Raw genomic sequence first — 17,500 nt, forward strand, 5'->3', positions numbered from 1 at the left:
AGTTAGGTTTTTTCTTCGAAGCATGTCTTTTTGACTGTATAAGATTCAGAGACGATTCAAACGTCAAAAAATAGAAGATTAAATTCCCTTTACTATGATCAGGGTGTAAAGCAAGGTTGTAAAGTTAAAAAGTCGTAAATTTGACCTCTTGCTTGCAAAGATCGTAAATGGTCTTAAATTTGCACGCATGGTCGTAAACAAAGTCATAAATTGAAGGTTCGATGAATTGACATTTTTAAACGTTCATTGAAGAATTAAATCTGGCAGCACAAAAGCACGAATGCAAAAAAAAAATGACCCGGCTTCATCTTGGGGCCGCCATTTTGAAAATCCTAGGCATTCAGTCTGACTCCTCTGATCAAGTCTCTAGGGTGCTCTGTCCCCATGTGAACTCACAACAAGATTAGACCATTCGCCCTCCCCTCATGCCACACGCACACTAAACACACCCCCCCCCCCCCCCCCCTTTTTTTTTTTTTCTTAAACATCTGCTGCACCTTTTATCTCTGGAGATGTCAATACTACTACTACTACTACTACTACTACTACTACTACTACTACTACTACTACTACTACTACTACTACTACTACTACTACTACTACTACAACTACTACTACTACTACTACTACTACTACTACTACTACTACTACTACTAACTACTACTACTCTCTACTACTACTACTACTACTACTACTACACTACTACACTATCTACTACTACTACTACTACTACTACTACTACTACTACTACTACTACTACTACTAACTACTACTACTACTACTACTACTACTACTACTACTACTACTACTACTACTACTACTACTACTACTACTACTACTACTACTACTATACTACTACTACTAACTACTACTACTACTACTACTACTACTACTACTACTACTACTACTACTACTACTTACTACTACTTCTACTACTACTACTACTACTACTACTATACTACTATACTACTATTACTACTTACTACTACTACTACATACTTACTACTACTATCTACTACTACTACTACTATACTACTACTACTCTACTACTAACTACTACTACTACACTACCACTCCATCTACACTACTACTACTACTACTACTACTACTACTACTACTCTATTTTATAATTTGTAATATAGCGTATTCGCATTTTTCTCTTCCGCAGATACAACGCCAAGTCTGTTTGTAGCATCTAAGAAAGTATCGACATATTACCTCATGGCAGAAAAATCTCTAATTTAGTGACACACTGGTTGGAGAATATTTGGATTTGATATAATTCAAATTGATAATTCGACAGTTTGAGAGTGGTGGACTCCAAATACATGCGTGTATGACATTCGTTCTCATACTCTGAGAAATGCAAGTTGCACGCTCGCCATATATTTCCACGTGCTTGTGTGCGCTTGAAAACCAACATTGTGAAAAGCAAAAAAAATTATATGATGTCAATGCTGTGGTTGTAATATTGAATGAGACCAGGATTTCACAGATCGGAAAATGCTAATAGGTAAGCATGCTTTGTGTGTGTGTGTGTGTGTGTGTGTGGTGTGTGTGTGTGAGTGTGTATTTGTGTGTGTAGCTGTGGTGTAGAAACACTTCCTTGGATTCGCTATTCGATGTAAAATTTGGTCTCGAGGACTATGTGGTCTTGTGGCTTGCTTTCGGATCGGAAGGTCCTGGGTTCGAGCCTCGCTCCTTGGAAAATGCTCTTTTCTCACATTCTCTCCGACCGTACTCAGGTGGAAAATGAGTACCTTGCCGTTAACAGCATTGTCTCTGTCGGAAAAAAATTGTACTATCGCCTAACAGGCGACATGTCCCGTCCTAAATGTTAAATGTTGCTGTTGGCCTGGGACCCCTTGTAAAGCGCTTTGACCACGTTTATTGGATATTGTGCTATATAAAAGCTCGAGGAGTCGATTAAGATGCCTCTTTATATTTATATAGTGCATTTACACAATTTATAACGCACCCTTTGATTCACAATATCCATTTCATGAGAGAAAAAGTCGCCTGTAAGACGTTCTTTTCGTAATTTAACCCGAGCAATATCCTTCATCGTCTACAACCAGTCACAGCCTACATCTACATGTTACGTGTTGCTGTTGATCAGAGACCCTTTGCAAAGCGCTTTGAGCACGTTTAGTGAGTTTTACTCTATATTTTTTAAAAAGACCAAGCTCAAGTAAAACTGGAATTTAAAAATTTGGCAAAAACCCCCAAAAAACTCGTCCTTCAAATATCGATCGATTTAAATTACCCACATCTTGGCAAAAACTCTCAAACCTGGGACCTCACCAAGTCCCAGATTTAAGAGTTTTTGCCAAGGTGAGGCTCATTTAAATGGATTGATATTTGAGGAACGATTTTTCTGGCCAAAATTTTAACGATTAAAGATAGAATTGCAGGTCATTTGTGACCCATCGTCTCAAAACGGTATTATGTCGGGGTGAACAAGACGCTGAAAAGTCAATTTTAATCTTAACTGGTCAAGAAAACGAAATTTCGGTTTTCAGCACTTTAAAATTCTGTATCTTTTCTTCAATAATCCATACATGGACTCAACTCTAGTCTGAGGTTTTTGGTCATAGATTCTATTCTCAGTACTTTGAGCATCCCGACTTGATACCGTTTTGAGGCAATAGGTCACATTTACCTTTTTGATATATATTCAAGCTTTTATTCCATGTTTTTATTGTTATTGAATGACGCCTCCCGAATTTTGTCACATATTTTATCACTGACCGTGCCCAGCGTTGCTTCCTTCTAATTAAGCAGATCCGATTTGTTAAACAAAAGCGGCTATTTGGTCTAGTGGTATGACACTCGGCTTCGGATCAGAAGGTCTCGTGTTCGAGTCCCGAGCGAGCGGCGCATAGTTCAGACCTCGGAAAAGGCTCTCTACTCACATTTTCTGATCGTCCTCAGGTGGAAAATGAGTACCTGGTCGTTAACAGCGTTGTCTCTGTTCGAAACAAAAAATATAATGTTGCCTAACAGGCGCCATCTTTCGTTCTTTATGCCGAGTGTTTCTGTTGGCTTGGAACCCCTTGTAAAGTGGTTATGGACGTTTAGTCGATATTGTGCTTTATAAAAGCTCATAAAGGCCACGGGCTGATTCACTTTGAGAAATATGTGGGCACACTTGTTGCACGTTAAGTTCATGTAAGTACCAAAGCCTGGAATACAGGTCAATAATACTCGCAGATTCAAATAGGCTTCAACAGTCGTGACGAACTTCCCTCATAATGACGCATAATAACATAGTAACTGGTTTTAAACTATCGGAACAATGGCGGACGCCCTTATGAAATACTTCTCCGATCGGCATCAAAGTGTATTCAGAGAAGAAAAACATTATAAATCTGATCATGTTTTGACTTTTATACATTCTGATCACATGGCATGTGAAAAAGTTCTAGCCAGCATTAAGAATAAAGAGTACTGATTTTCTTTGTTAAGAACCAAACTGCTGGTTGCTGGGAGAACGTGACATCAGACTATTGAATCCTATTGATATGATACTGTTTGTACCCAGCCCACTTCCTCTCCCCGACCTTGTAATTGGATAGTGTTCTGTGATAAACATAACGAGCCATGCAGGATGTGAAATATAATACCACGCTGATTTACACGAGGGGATCTTCCAATTCAATCTCCATCTTCGATAGAATGAGAAAATGTGTCCAAAATGTCTTTAACCCTCTCCTTATCGCCTATAGGAAAATCGTCACAGTTGTCACGATGCTATCGTCACTATTCTCATCCAGATTTCATTTCTTTTTGCTATAACTATAAAAACTTGACACTCTGTATTGTCGAACAATAAGATTGTGGATAAAATGTGTTTGTTGCTTTTCTGTTTGAGTAAGAAAAGTCTGTTTATGTGTTGGGTTGGTTTGAAGTTTTGGGGAAAATTCTGAAAAGGGCTGGTAAGGAGAGGGTTAATAAGGCAGTACCATCAAGATGTCTAAAACACGGCTAGAACCTTCAACACAGTTTGGGACTTGTCTTGAGTCCTAAACGATAACTCTACACTCTACGTCACAGCGACACATTGCAGTGTAATTGTTGCCCCAACGATAATGTTGATGACGACAACGATGATAAGGATGAAGACGAAGAAGGTGATTAATAAATCAATACTGTGATCGACTATAGATTGGAATCGTTCAATGCCTCAATGCTCGTTCAGTTTATGTCGAACCCGACTCCTTAACAGCCGCGCTGCCCGTGAAATATTGATGGGAGTTGCAATGTAATGAGTTTGTCCCGATCGAATACACAATGAGGGGGGACAAAGAGAAAACAAAAGGTCGTGTTTGGTGCTAGTGTTGATGAATTCAAAGCCTGTGGAAATGGCGTTCATTCTAAAGACACTTTTTGTTCATTTCGGCCTCAAACCTTTTTATATTTCTTATATCTGTCGGTTAAATTGGTCCGAAATGTGTCAGTTTCAAATTTGACAATTTCCAAACGGTCAGAATTGAAACCATCTGAAATGGTGGGTATTATAAAGGCTTTTATGTTTTCTTTGCCATTTAAAAAGTGTTTTGTCAGGAGACATCAGTATCTATAATCAATTATCGTGTACATTATATTATTTGGCCGTAGTCAGTTCTCTCTTATCTTGACATTAAAAATGAAAGCGTCAGAGGAAAGGAAAGAAAACAATTAATATTCCTGTCATTCAGCAACACGTCTAATGAGCCCATTGTTTCATGTCTTGGACGGTTGAGAAAAATTATCCGCCGTGCAATGACAAAACGTCTTTTTCAGTTTCCCAGAGAACTTTTATTTTATGAATCACTGTTTGTATAAACGAGAAAAAAGGAGCTTACACTAACACTTGCGCAATCTGATGGGTAAAAACGGGGATATGAAAGAAGATCCTTCGTCTCGGAAGGGTGGTCTTCTGGGAATGATTTATTTGTACTTGGGTTCTGACTTGATCGCATTGTATCATTCACATCCATTCACATCCAGTCACGTTCTATTGTGACCAAATTATTTTCATTGCACATAAACAACAAAATAAATTCCCGATTTAATTGCTGTGTGCGACAAGGTAAAACGCTCACCCGTTGTTCTCGCTCACCAGATGGTTCATAAAACTTTATGTAACCCTATGTTAAAGGACTTCTAGTTGAGATCAAATCGCCTAAAAATTGGTCTTAAAACAAAAACACAGTTCCGATGTGACACCAACTTCATTCATTCTTTAGTCTCTTTTAAAGGCAAGTAGGCTATCCCGAATTATAGAATTGTTTTGAAAAAGCTACTTGGACATCAATTTTATTGTATTTTTTAAATCTCGTGCATCTTTTTAGAAAATATAGGTAAACAAGAAACACTGACATTTTGTGCTGAACGTTAAAAAAAATAAAAATGAGCTTTTATATAGCGCAATATCAACTAAATGTGCTCAAAGCGCTTTACAAGGGGTCCCTGGTCAACAGCAACATTTAACATGTAGGACGGGACATGACGCCTTAGGCGATATTACAATTTTTCGGACAAAGACGTTGAGTCGTTTGAGAAGGGGAACAAACCATTTTAGTAAAAGACAGAAAGTAATTTTTATGAGATGGCCCTTTTTTCATTATTCATTCATTTCATGTCACTTCGCGTTTTCTGAGGTCGTGTGCGTAAAATAACTTCAGGATAATATTTTTGGGGCCCTGACCACCGATATGACTTACCTCCATTGGTTGGCAGAGAGGCCACTTTTACGTTGTCCTCCATCCCATCCAATATCTGTTTTACCTGTGCATTGCTCTCTGTCTTTGTTCTTCGTTTTTTCTTGGTCCTTTCGATTTTAACCAAGGGGGAATCAGTCAAATGTATGGTTCTATTTTTCTTTGTGAGAGGTGACATGTTTTCTCCTTGTCTCGCCCTTTATCTTAAAGTTGCTGTTGGCTAATAACCCCTTGTAAAGCGCTTTGAGCACGTTTAGCGGGGTATTTCGCTGTATAAATGTTCAAGTTTTTTTTCAAATCACCTCTCTGTTATGTAATTTTATAGTTTATAAAATAATTTATTGAACTTTGTAAAGATTTGATTATATTCTTCGCGACAAGATCCTTTGCTTGTGTATGGCCAGACGGGCCTTTTAGGTATTCTCAAAATAGTTACATTGATCGAATTGTCGTGGAATCCTCTGCTCAAAATTCTAAACAGTCCCTTTTGTCTGACTTTCACTTTGGTGCTTTTAACGTCTGATCTATAACTTTTCCTCCAATCATCTGCTTTTTTTTTTACTGACGCTGAAACGACCTACAAGTGTCGCTAGCGCCGTAAAACCAGAAACAAAATAAATACCTATAAGAACCAAGAATATCGATTTTTGTTTTCTAGGGGTGACCTATATCGATCGATATTCGAAATAAAATATTCTAGCCAAAATAAAGTAGAATGCCCTTCTTTTATACCGATTTGTTCTCTATGATAACACCGGCAATTGTGAATGGGGAATAGGGGGGGGGAGGGGGGGGGGGGTATACCGATTTGTTCTCTATGATAACACCGGGAATTGTGAATGGGGAATAGGGGGGGGGGGGGGGGGGGGTATACCGATTTGTTCTCTATGATAACACCGGGAATTGTGAATGGGGAATAGGGGGGGGGGGGGGGGGGTATACCGATTTGTTCTCTATGATAACACCGGGAATTGTGAATGGGGAATAGGGGGGGGGGGGGGGGGGGGTAATCAATATTTACATAAATTGACAAAACATCTTTTTATCTGATATAGGCTAGAACATGTTTCTTCCAAAATCGAAATATTTGATTTATCCCAATAATGTCAAAAATTGTCTTGAACCTGGAAATTAATGTTTTAAAAATTCCTTCTATTCATTCATTCCGGGAAATTTGTCTTTAATGTATATAATTAAGGGAAGACTGGAATAACCCAGGCGTCAGCCGCACTGCAACGCCACAAACTGAGCTAGGGCAGCAGCTTCTAATGGTGTTCACACTACAATGTTATGACGATCGACCCAATCCTCAAATTCCTTACCGCACTCGTGCACCGTCGCAAACCCGCCCGGAAACTTTGTCACAAGACACCGTTCAACTAGATGCTCTGCGGTTTCGGGTTCTTTCCCACATCGGGTACGTATTATTGGACAGGTGTAAAGTCCCCACTGATGAGACGATTTTGCCGTTAGGCAGGTTCTCGACCGAAGCCGATTCGCTACCACCGAGTGTCTCCTGTACTGGCGGAGAAGCCTGGCAACTTCTCACCTAGTTTCGAGGAGTGTATGTCCCCGCCCCGTCAAGGGATTGAATTTGTCCAAACTGACTTCCATCTCGTATATGCATCTCTGTCCGTAGTCAGGGAATCTGCGTACAAGGGTTGTCGGGACTTATTTTGGCTCGAAACTGGGGCACCGTCCATTATGCGCTTATAGAAGTGTGGGCCGGGGATGGTCGAGGCCATTCGGGCACCGGGTTGGATCTCCAATAGTCGCATATCGGGCATGCCGCTCAAGTGGTTCGCTATTGGCTCGATACCCGGGATGGTCACGTGACGGTCAACCGGAATTTACTCCTTTGCCTCCGATATGGGGCCTCGCAGAGCAGCGGGTATTCGGACTTGGTACCTTTTGGGTACGAAGCAAAGACCTACCGCCGAGCCACGCTGCCACATTTTAAAGATTTTGACAAGGTTGGGATTGGGGTCCATCTCAATATATCAAATTGTGGCCATCTCATCAATCGGGTGTTAGGTGGAATGAGTTCGATGAAGACGATCGATTTCAAGTAAGATGATCGGAATTTTAAAACCAAAGTTGTTATTTCTTTGAAGTTCAAGAGACACGTCATCTTACAAATGGGACCAGCATTTATTTAATTTGTTTTAAGTCCATTTTTAATGAGTTTAAATTAAAGTTCAGATCCACCCCGACATTAAATCGTTTGGAGGTCATTGATCACATTTAATTTGTTTCTTTAAACCATTCTGAGGAATCCTTCACCCCATTCATCACCACTATCAACCACACCACCACCATCTCCTTCTCATCCTCCTCTTCCTCCTCCTCCTCTTCCTTCTCCTCCTCCACCATCATTTTTTCTTCTTTTTTTCCTTCTCATTTGCTTTAGAAGCCTGATGCTATGATATGATGGTTCATATCATGTCCGCAGGAGATTTTCGTCTTGGAAAGCTATTTTCCTGTCGATCAAATATGACAGAATATTGACAGAGTCAGGTTTCACCAATTGTCATCAGTCATCTTTCACAGACGCTAAGAGAATTTCACAACAACGTTTCTTCCCATTTTCATTTGGTAGAGAGAGATGTCTAGCTTCTTCTTAACAAAACTGAATTTCTGGTTCGTATGCGCATTGTAACGTACCGAAATGCTTATCAGAAGTTTCTATTTTTTAAACATATGATCTTATAATAGCTTGTTATCCTTTTCCTGAATCTTTCATACAAATCGAACGATTCCTTCATTTTAAGTTTTAATTCATTTTTATCAACCGTCGTATCGTAGATATGAGTCATGAAGGTTGTTCCCGTTGGTCCATTGAGGTTTCACACTGTGGGCGTAATGTAATGGGGGTGGAGGCCAACTGTTGGAGGATTTGGCACTGAATATATGGTTATAACGTTGCAAGTTTTATATTCATTGCGGTTCTAAAAAGAAGAAATAATTACAGATAGGACCTGCCTGGCAAACAATAATATCACAACTCTGTATAACATGAAATGATGTCGATTTGCAGGAGTACACGGTGGGTACTGTGATTACACTAAATAGATTGGGATGAAGAGAATTCGGGGGTTGAGGGGTGGTGGGGGGGGGGTGTGAATCTATAGGGTTGTTTATCCATCGACAATTGGGTTTGGAATTATTAGTAAATTAATATTACTATGTCTCGCTATGCTGCTGTTTTTTTTTTCAATTTTGACCAGAACACTTTTGCTTCAAATACCAACCGATGAAAATATTATAAAAACCAACCTGTGAAATGATTCAAAGCCTGACACCTCGTTGAAATCTTTTGACAAATTCAGGTTTTAAAAAAAAATGATCGAAATTCGAATTAAAAGTTTTATGCCAATTTTTAAAAAAAAACTGATTTGTCAAAGTACGTGAGCATAAAGGGTAGAATCAGGATAAACGGGGCCATTTGCCAGAGATTGATATTTGTTTACTTACCATGAGTACCACGTCCAGGTGATTGGGATCTCAGCTTATCACACACCGAATCCTACCGGCAAACTTCCTACTTAATGTTGATGGTATTCGTTTAATCAAAACAATCACCAGTTCAACCCGCCGGATCAATCGTACCAACACACAACATTGTGTAACCTTAAAAGTCTATAGGGAATGAGAGTAGTGTCCCTTGATTGGACGTCACCCATAGTCTGTGACGTCACCGGCGGAAAAGTTATTAAGAGACTGAACGTCGTTGGTTGTGCGCATGCGTCTCTCGTCCTCGCGGAGAGACGCATGCGCACAACCAACATGACGTTCTCTTTTTCTAATAACTTTTCCGCCGGTGACGTCACAGACTATGGGTGACGTCCAATCAAGGGACGCTACTCTTTCGCTTATCTCATTCCCTATAATCGTATTGATAGAATTTAGTGAGAACCAATGATCCAATGGGCGGTCACAAATCAACACAAACAGCTGAGTGACGTCAAATGCATTCATTTTCTACCCTGGACGACCAAGCAAGAAAAAAAGGCCTCCCTTAGCTTGACATTCTGATTCTTACTGTAACCGGTACAATCATTTGGAAACATGACACAAACTAACAACGGCATTTAAACAGTTATCTCAAAAACATCTCAATAGGATAATTCAATAAGTTCTGTGGTTTGTAAGTATGCTCGTGAGCTACAAACAAGTTGTCAAGTCGAAAGTCAAACTGGAAAAAAATGCCACTATTGATTATTTTGGAATTCAACGAAATCAGAAAATAAAGTTTATAAAGACCAAACTCATGGCTTTACACAAGTAGTCTAATTTTTATCATCTGAAATGGTCTGTTGTCTTTAAAAATCGTGGATTCAGGGAAGACATGAGGACAGGAAATTTGAATCGCGTTTGTCGTTATAAATTATTTTCTCCCTTAAGAGAGATGTCATATTTTATTTATTCATATCTAGATTTTATTAAAACTTTGTGTAATGGTTAAAAATTAATAATTATAGTAAATATTATTATTATTATTATTATTATTATTATTATTATTATTATTATTATTATTATTATTATTATTATTGTTATTATTATTATTATTATTATTATTATTGTTATTATTATTATTTATTATTATTATTAGTAGTAGTAGTAGTAGTAGTAGTAGTAGTAGTAGTAGTAGTAGTAGTAGTAGTAGTAGTAGTGTAGTAGTATTAGTATAATAATAATAATTAAGTCAGATTCATGATAAATATGTTTGCTATTATAGTATTTTCTATAATTTATAATAACACGGAATGGCATCAGGAACCAAAGAGCCAATTCGTTGGGGGGGGGGGGGGGGGTGGGGTTCCGTATTTTTTTACCTTGAAATTATTATTTTGTTTTTGCCGTGTCATTCTCCTTTTGCTGTTACAACAGAATGAAAGGTTACAAACCTTTTAATCTTCTTGTGTTGATGTTAAGCAAGTCTTTCGCATTTTGTTAGGCTCGCTATCTCAAAGGCCACGGTTATGATACAAGAACACGATACGTGAATTGGACGATAGATGGATCACAATTTGGGTGGCGCATTAAGTCACTCAACCCTAACACCGCCTATATCCACTAAATGTGCTCAAAGAGAGAGAAAGAAAGAGAGAGAAAGAGAGAGAGAGAGAGAGAGAGAGAGAGAGAGAGAGAGAGAGAGAGAGAGAGAGAGAGAGAGAGAGAGAGAGAGAGAGAGAGAGAGAGAGAGAGGGGGGGGGGGGAGCGGGGGTCTGTGTTTGAGTGAAAGAACATGAAAGAGGGAAAGAGAATGAGATAGATAGGTAGATAGATAGATCGATGGATAGATAGTGTACATATATATATATATATATATGTGTGTGTGTGTGTGTGTGTGTATGTGTGTGTGTTTGTGCGTGTATGAGAGAGATAAAGAGTGAGGGAAAGTGAGCGATGTGCACACACATAAACTTTCTTCTTACATTTTCCTTATGATTTCTCTCATTTTTCTATTTTCATCTGCGAGAAATCACGAAATTCCTCGATCGTTTGTATCGACCGAACACTGACAAAACGCCTTTTTTCACTATGAATGGCCAGCCAATTTCTCTGTCAAATATCAATGACCATCGTCTTTTCAATATTTCTTAAATTATTTGATATAGTTTGGAATTCTCAGGTTTATTACTTTTTGACAAGTTGAGGGTTTTATCTCAAATTATTGCCATTTGAATTTGTTTTTTTTTAAACATTCTGACGGAAGCGAAAAAAAAGTCGTTTTGTCGTGTTACGTCAGGTTTATTTATAGATTGATTGTTAGTATTCCTTGTTTTTGTAAACATGTTATCTCGATGTGCCAACTGTGACAAACACAACCGGTGCAGTGGATGTACCAAGGCTCATTAATTTCTCATAAATACATTTGTCTCCAAGATGAAAGAACTCCATGGCCTCAGATCTCCAAGACGCCGACAGAACGCCTCTTTAAATTTCTTGGCCGGAAACATTTCGAAGATCGATGATTTCCAACTTGTTAAAGGGTTTCAAATTATAGACATTGAACACAAATTTTAGGTCCGAGATATTTTGACAAAGAAGAGGAGATGGGGTTAAAAGGGCATCGATATACTTTGAAGTTAAAGTTTTATGGTCAAAATTGGAAAAAGAGTTTTCCAGGTGGACATTGAATTTGATGTTTCTTCAGGAAGATAATTCTGTCGTCTTGCTTTTGTAAAATTTGTAATGTTTGAATCACGTAGTTAGGAAGACCAATAATGCATTCATGAATTACAATAGTCAATGCGTGAAATGATGAAAGATGATATCAATTTTTTGGAGAATTTTGATGAAGGAATTCTGCCAGTGGCTCAATTTCCCCAAGCCCAGTGTACAATACTTTGCACAGATCAGTTTAATTGTTTTCTTTGGGTCAAAAAATAGATTATGTCATCTGGTTTGGTTTCTTTATGTTTTAATTTATTATTTTAATTCTTCCACCTTTTGACATTCCCGATACGTCTGGGCAAAGAGGATACTAGTTGATTTATGTCTGAGGGATCATCATCATCATCATCATCATCATCATCATCATCATCATCATCATCATCATCATCATCATCATCATCATCATCATCATCATCCAATTTTCTTCTTTTTTTTTTTGTACATTAAATTCAGCGTTTAGTGCATATCTACCAACTTATTGACAGTTTAAGATTGTGGGTAATAATGAATATGATTTGTACCCTCCCCCCACCTCCCCTCCCTACCCCCAACCATCTCCACACCAGGCCTATAACTAAGTAGCTTTGATCACGCGCTTGTTGTGTTTAATGGCCAACTGTTGACATTACACCTTTTTTACTTTTGCCCCTCAAAAAATCGGATTAAAAAACATCGATGAATTAACTTGACCCCCATCTTGTCAAACATTCCCAAACTCGAGATTTCAAAGAATTAAAGAGTTTTAAGTTGGGGTTTGTTTTCTTCTGATACAAAGTTGATAAATAAAGTAAACGTTTTCGACCAATCTGAAAGAAAGTGTTTTGTCAGTTTTTGGCTGAACTGGGCGCCGGTTCTCAGACCGTGATATTGCCCCAGGAGCCTAGCGTGTCTAGAAGATGGAACTGACACCATAAACAAGACCCTGTGGGAATCCCAATCACATATTAATTACTTGAGTGACAAAACTTTCCTCTTTTAAACCATAGCTTCAGAATAAAGTGTTTTATGCGATTTTGTTTCTTTGGAAATTTTTACATTCATATTTTATACAATACACCATCATTCTGATTGCACGTTTAACTCAAATGTCTTATGTATATAAAAAAGATTGAGTTTTTTCGTGTTATTGTCAACTCAAAAATCATAAGTGTTCGTTGACTATGCCCGATCATCAGACGTTTCAAACTCAATCATTCTAATCCATCTTCGACCCATTCTGGAGCGTCGTTGTAACCACATCGCGATAATTTGCCACTAGTATATTTAGAATAACAACATTGGGACAGAGTCTCCTATATGGAATCTTAACACAAAGCTTATGGTAGTGGTAACAACAAGATATGAAGTGAATAGAAAAGTGCCAGAAGACAACAGAGAATAAAAATTTTTCGCGGCGGTGGTGGGGTTTGAACCTGCGACCTTATTGGTACGACAACTCCGCCTGGCAGGTGAGAGCGTGGCTCTACCGTGTGAGCTATCCACGAACACTAAAAATATTCGTTTCAAACTCAAAGTCATTACTAGATCCCTCTCTCACCCACTTCTTGAGATCGCCGATTCGTTCGTACACCACCATCGCGAATAATTTTGACCAGCAGTTAAGCTTAATAGCCAATATTCTCAACACAAACATATAACATAGAAACGATTGAGACATTGAGTATGCTCCGGTGTATGGGGTGAATTTTAATTCAGAAAAGCGAGTGGAGCAGGCACTTATGTTGGTAACAACAAGATATGAAGTGAATAGAAAAGTGCCAGAAGACAACAGAGAATAAAAATATTTTTCGCGGACGGAGGTGGGGTTTGAACCTGCGACCTAAATTGGTACGACAACTCCGCTGGCAGGTGAGAGCGTGGCTCTACCGTGTGAGCTATCCACGAACACTAAAAATATTCGTTTCAAACTCAAAGTCATTACTAGATCCTCTCTCACCCACTTCTTGAGATTCGCCGATTCGTTCGTACACCACCATCGCGAATAATTTTGACCAGCAGTTAAGCTTAATAGCCAATATTCTCAACACAAACATATAACATAGAAACGATTGAGACATTGAGTATGCTCCGGTGTATGGGGTGAATTTTAATTCAGAAAAGCGAGTGGAGCAGGCACTTATGTTGGTAACAACAAGATATGAAGTGAATAGAAAAGTGCCAGAAGACAACAGAGAATAAAAATTTTTTCATAGATGTCCATCAGAGGAACGAAGAAGAAGAAGAAGAAGAAGAAGAAGAAGAAGAAGAAGAAGAAGAAGAAGAAGAAGAAGAAGAAGAAGAAGAAGAAGAAGAAGAAGAAGAAGAAGAAGAAGATAGATTAAGATGACCCTAAAGTTGTCAAAAATACCGAAATCCGAAACTTCAAATAAGTTTTAGGTTTAAAATTAGTTTTGACAAGTCGTCGCCAGACACACCAGTCGTTTGATTTTTCATTGCTTGAAAATTACAAACAAAATCAAATGTTTGCAAACATACCTTTTGAAATTCGTGAGTTTCGTGTCAAAGTGTAAATCTATATCTGTAGTGATATCATCGCAATGAGCTTCCCTGTCTCCGTGGATTAAATAGAAAGTTGTTGAGCAGGTTTTTCGCAGGAATTGTTTGATAGTTTTCACATCAAGACCCAATGATTCATAGCCCACATATATGTGACCAGTAGTCTCATAATGGTATTAAGTCAGGGGTGAAAATGAGTTTTTAAACAAAACTTACAACATTTTGAGTTAGAATGAATTCCTTCATTAAGGAGAATGAATTTTGTGTCTTAAATTTTTGTAGTAAATTATACATTCAAATTTTTGTCTTTTAAATTCTAAAGTAAAAATTGTCTTAATTTCATTCATTCGGACAAAATACCAAATTGACGAGGTGCCTCGCGTATCAAACTTGTCTTGCGATTCCCTTATGTCGTATCTCGTATGTTAAATTAAATTAATTTATTAAATTCCCTTTATACATCCCATAGGAGAAATTTGTCTCTGGGGTCTATTCCAAGGGAAGACTGGAATAACCCAGGCGTCAGCCGCAGTGCAGCGCCGCAAATTGAGCTAGGGCGAGGTGACTTGCTCAAGGCCACACAGCGCAGCGGCCTGTGATCGGACTCGGTACCTTTCGGAGACAAAGCAAAGACCGTACCGCTTAGCCACGCTACCCAACGGTATTATGTTGGGATGAACTAGATGTTAAAAAGTCGAAATACAGCTATCCTGGTCAAAAATGTGAATATTGGTATTTAGCTGTCTATGATATTAATTCCTTCCCCTTAATACAACATATAAATATCTCAACGCGTTTGATATTTATAGCTTTATCTAAATGTAATTTTCAGCATCTTAATCATCCCGACATAGTACCTTTTTGAGGAGAGAGGTCACACACGTGTGGTCCACCATCTGAAAGTGGCATCATATCGAGATGACAAAGTGCTAGAAATAGAATTTGTAAACACAAACAGGAAACTTGGGTTTTATTTTTTCCGTTATTGTTGAGAAATAATTCCATTTCTTCCATTACAAAATACTTAAAGGCCGTTTTTATTATCATTTTAATTTCAAATTCGCTTTTCACGGCCCGCTTCATCCTGGCACAATACCGTTTTTAGCCGGTGGGACTCTTATGGAGTTACCGGGTGTTTTAAGGCCAAATTGAGAAGAGTTATTTTGTCAGTGTACAGCAGGATATATCGATCCGATGGTAATTTATAGCCTCCATATCACGTGACTTAGTTCACGCTATTTTGGGATTAAATAGGAAACTAGAATCCAATTATATTTTAATATGAGGAGCTCAATTTCTTGAAATAACTAGATAGGTGATAGCCCAGAGATTAATTCTTGGCATCTCCAAGGCGTATCTCTATCACACAAATTGGTTTCGGGTCGGTGGTTGAGCGGTTCAGTGTCTGTCTGGTCTTATGAGAAAGTCAAGCAATTTTGAGTATGCCCACTGACCGGACTGACAGCACTTTGACCCTGTCGTTTTGATACATTCGGTAAGGCACTCGGGATGACAAAAACTCTCATTAAGGCATATCTCACGATATTTATGCAGCTCTCAACCTTTTACACAGACACACACACACACACAAACACAAACACACACACGCAAACACACACACAAACACACTCACTCACACATACACACAATTTAAAACGCTCCCATACATATACAAATACACTGACATTCACAAAAAAAAAAAGAAACAGAAGCACAAACGCATGCACACAAGCTCTCTCTCTCTCTCTCTCTCTCTCTCTCTCTCTCTCTCTCTATCTATCTATCTATCTCTCTATCTATCTATCTATCTCTCTCTCTATCTATCTATCTATCTATCTCTCTATCTATCTATCTATCTATCTATCTATCTATCTATCTATCTATCTATCTCTCTATCTATCTATCTATCTATCTATCTATCTATCTATCTCTCACTATCTATCTATCTCTCTCTCTATCTATCTCTCTCTCTCTCTATCTATCTATCTATCTCTCTCTGTCTATCTATCTATCTCTCTCTCTATCTATCTATCTATCTCTCTCTCTCTCTCTCTATCTATCTATCTATCTATCTCTCTCTCTCTCTTTCTCTCTCTCTATCTATCTATCTATCTATCTATCTATCTATCTCGTTTTCACAAGTGACATTTTTTTTTAAAAGAAAGAAAACTACCATTTGTTTCTATGTAGTTAAACACAACCCCGAGTGAAAGCATATATATATATATATATATATATATATATTATATATATATATATATATGTGTGTGTGTGTGTGTGTGTGTGTGTGTGTGTATAATATACAAGATATCCAGCACATATGCATCCTGTCATCAAGTCATGGTAAAGATAAACACTATAGTAGATGTAATGTTGGATTTCCTGAGCTGTTCACATTAATGGTGTTTTCTTTAGCAAGACAGGTATGCCATCCCCCGTCTTGCAGGAGTAAGGATTAATGGGCAGGTAATGATAGAAAATGACCACTGGAATGGCCAACTCTTTTAAAACTCACCTGTATACTGACTAAACGCTTCTTGCTTATTTTGACCAAAATTTGGCAGTTTATTTAAATATGGATGGATTAAGACGGCGTGGATTTGCCAATTAGTCTTGAATATCAGACTCCAAAAGGTTTCAGATTTGCCGCTTTTCCACGTGTTGTGTTGGACCTTTCAATCGTCTATTATGTGTAACAAGAGGTCTCCAGCTAAAACGATACAAGTATTTTTCTCAGCACACTGTAGATAAAATAACAGAGAAAGTTCTAGACGGGTGAAGCTACCGAATGGACACGCAGCTTTCACTACAAATGCGAGACATGATTTGTCCAAAATAGTTTTGGCACTATAAACATTCGAAATAGCCCAAAGATCAACACACAATTTAGAGAGAGAGGAATATGGCCAATGATGGCGATACTCAAGCTCGTTCTTTGTAAACAGAGCGTCAGTTAGACTGGGTTTGTTGACACAACATTGGAGTGAAAGCCTTTGATCATAAACTGCTTTAGAATACATTATTTAAAGTTCAGGGCAAAAGTCAATCATTAAAAAGACAGCAATATATAAAATGGAAGCTGTAGAAATATTGCAGAAATTTTGTTTTAGATATTTTGG

The 17,500-nt window shown here is 38.1% G+C and overlaps 1 protein-coding gene across 1 annotated transcript in view; it reads left to right on the forward strand.

Moving 5' to 3' along the window:
• Nucleotides 1-17,500, forward strand: part of LOC144972126 (uncharacterized) — a 136,624-nt gene that overhangs the window by 104,399 nt on the left and 14,725 nt on the right. The window contains exon 3 of the mRNA XM_078913207.1: nucleotides 1,169-1,513. The gene's annotated coding sequence lies outside the window, so the exon portion shown is untranslated. The remainder of the gene's footprint in view (nucleotides 1-1,168; nucleotides 1,514-17,500) is intronic.

This window comes from Berghia stephanieae, chromosome 4 (assembly GCF_034508935.2).
Source record: "Berghia stephanieae isolate SIO BIC M18660-M18661 chromosome 4, UCSD_Bste_1.3, whole genome shotgun sequence".
Lineage (NCBI taxonomy): Eukaryota > Metazoa > Mollusca > Gastropoda > Nudibranchia > Aeolidiidae > Berghia > Berghia stephanieae.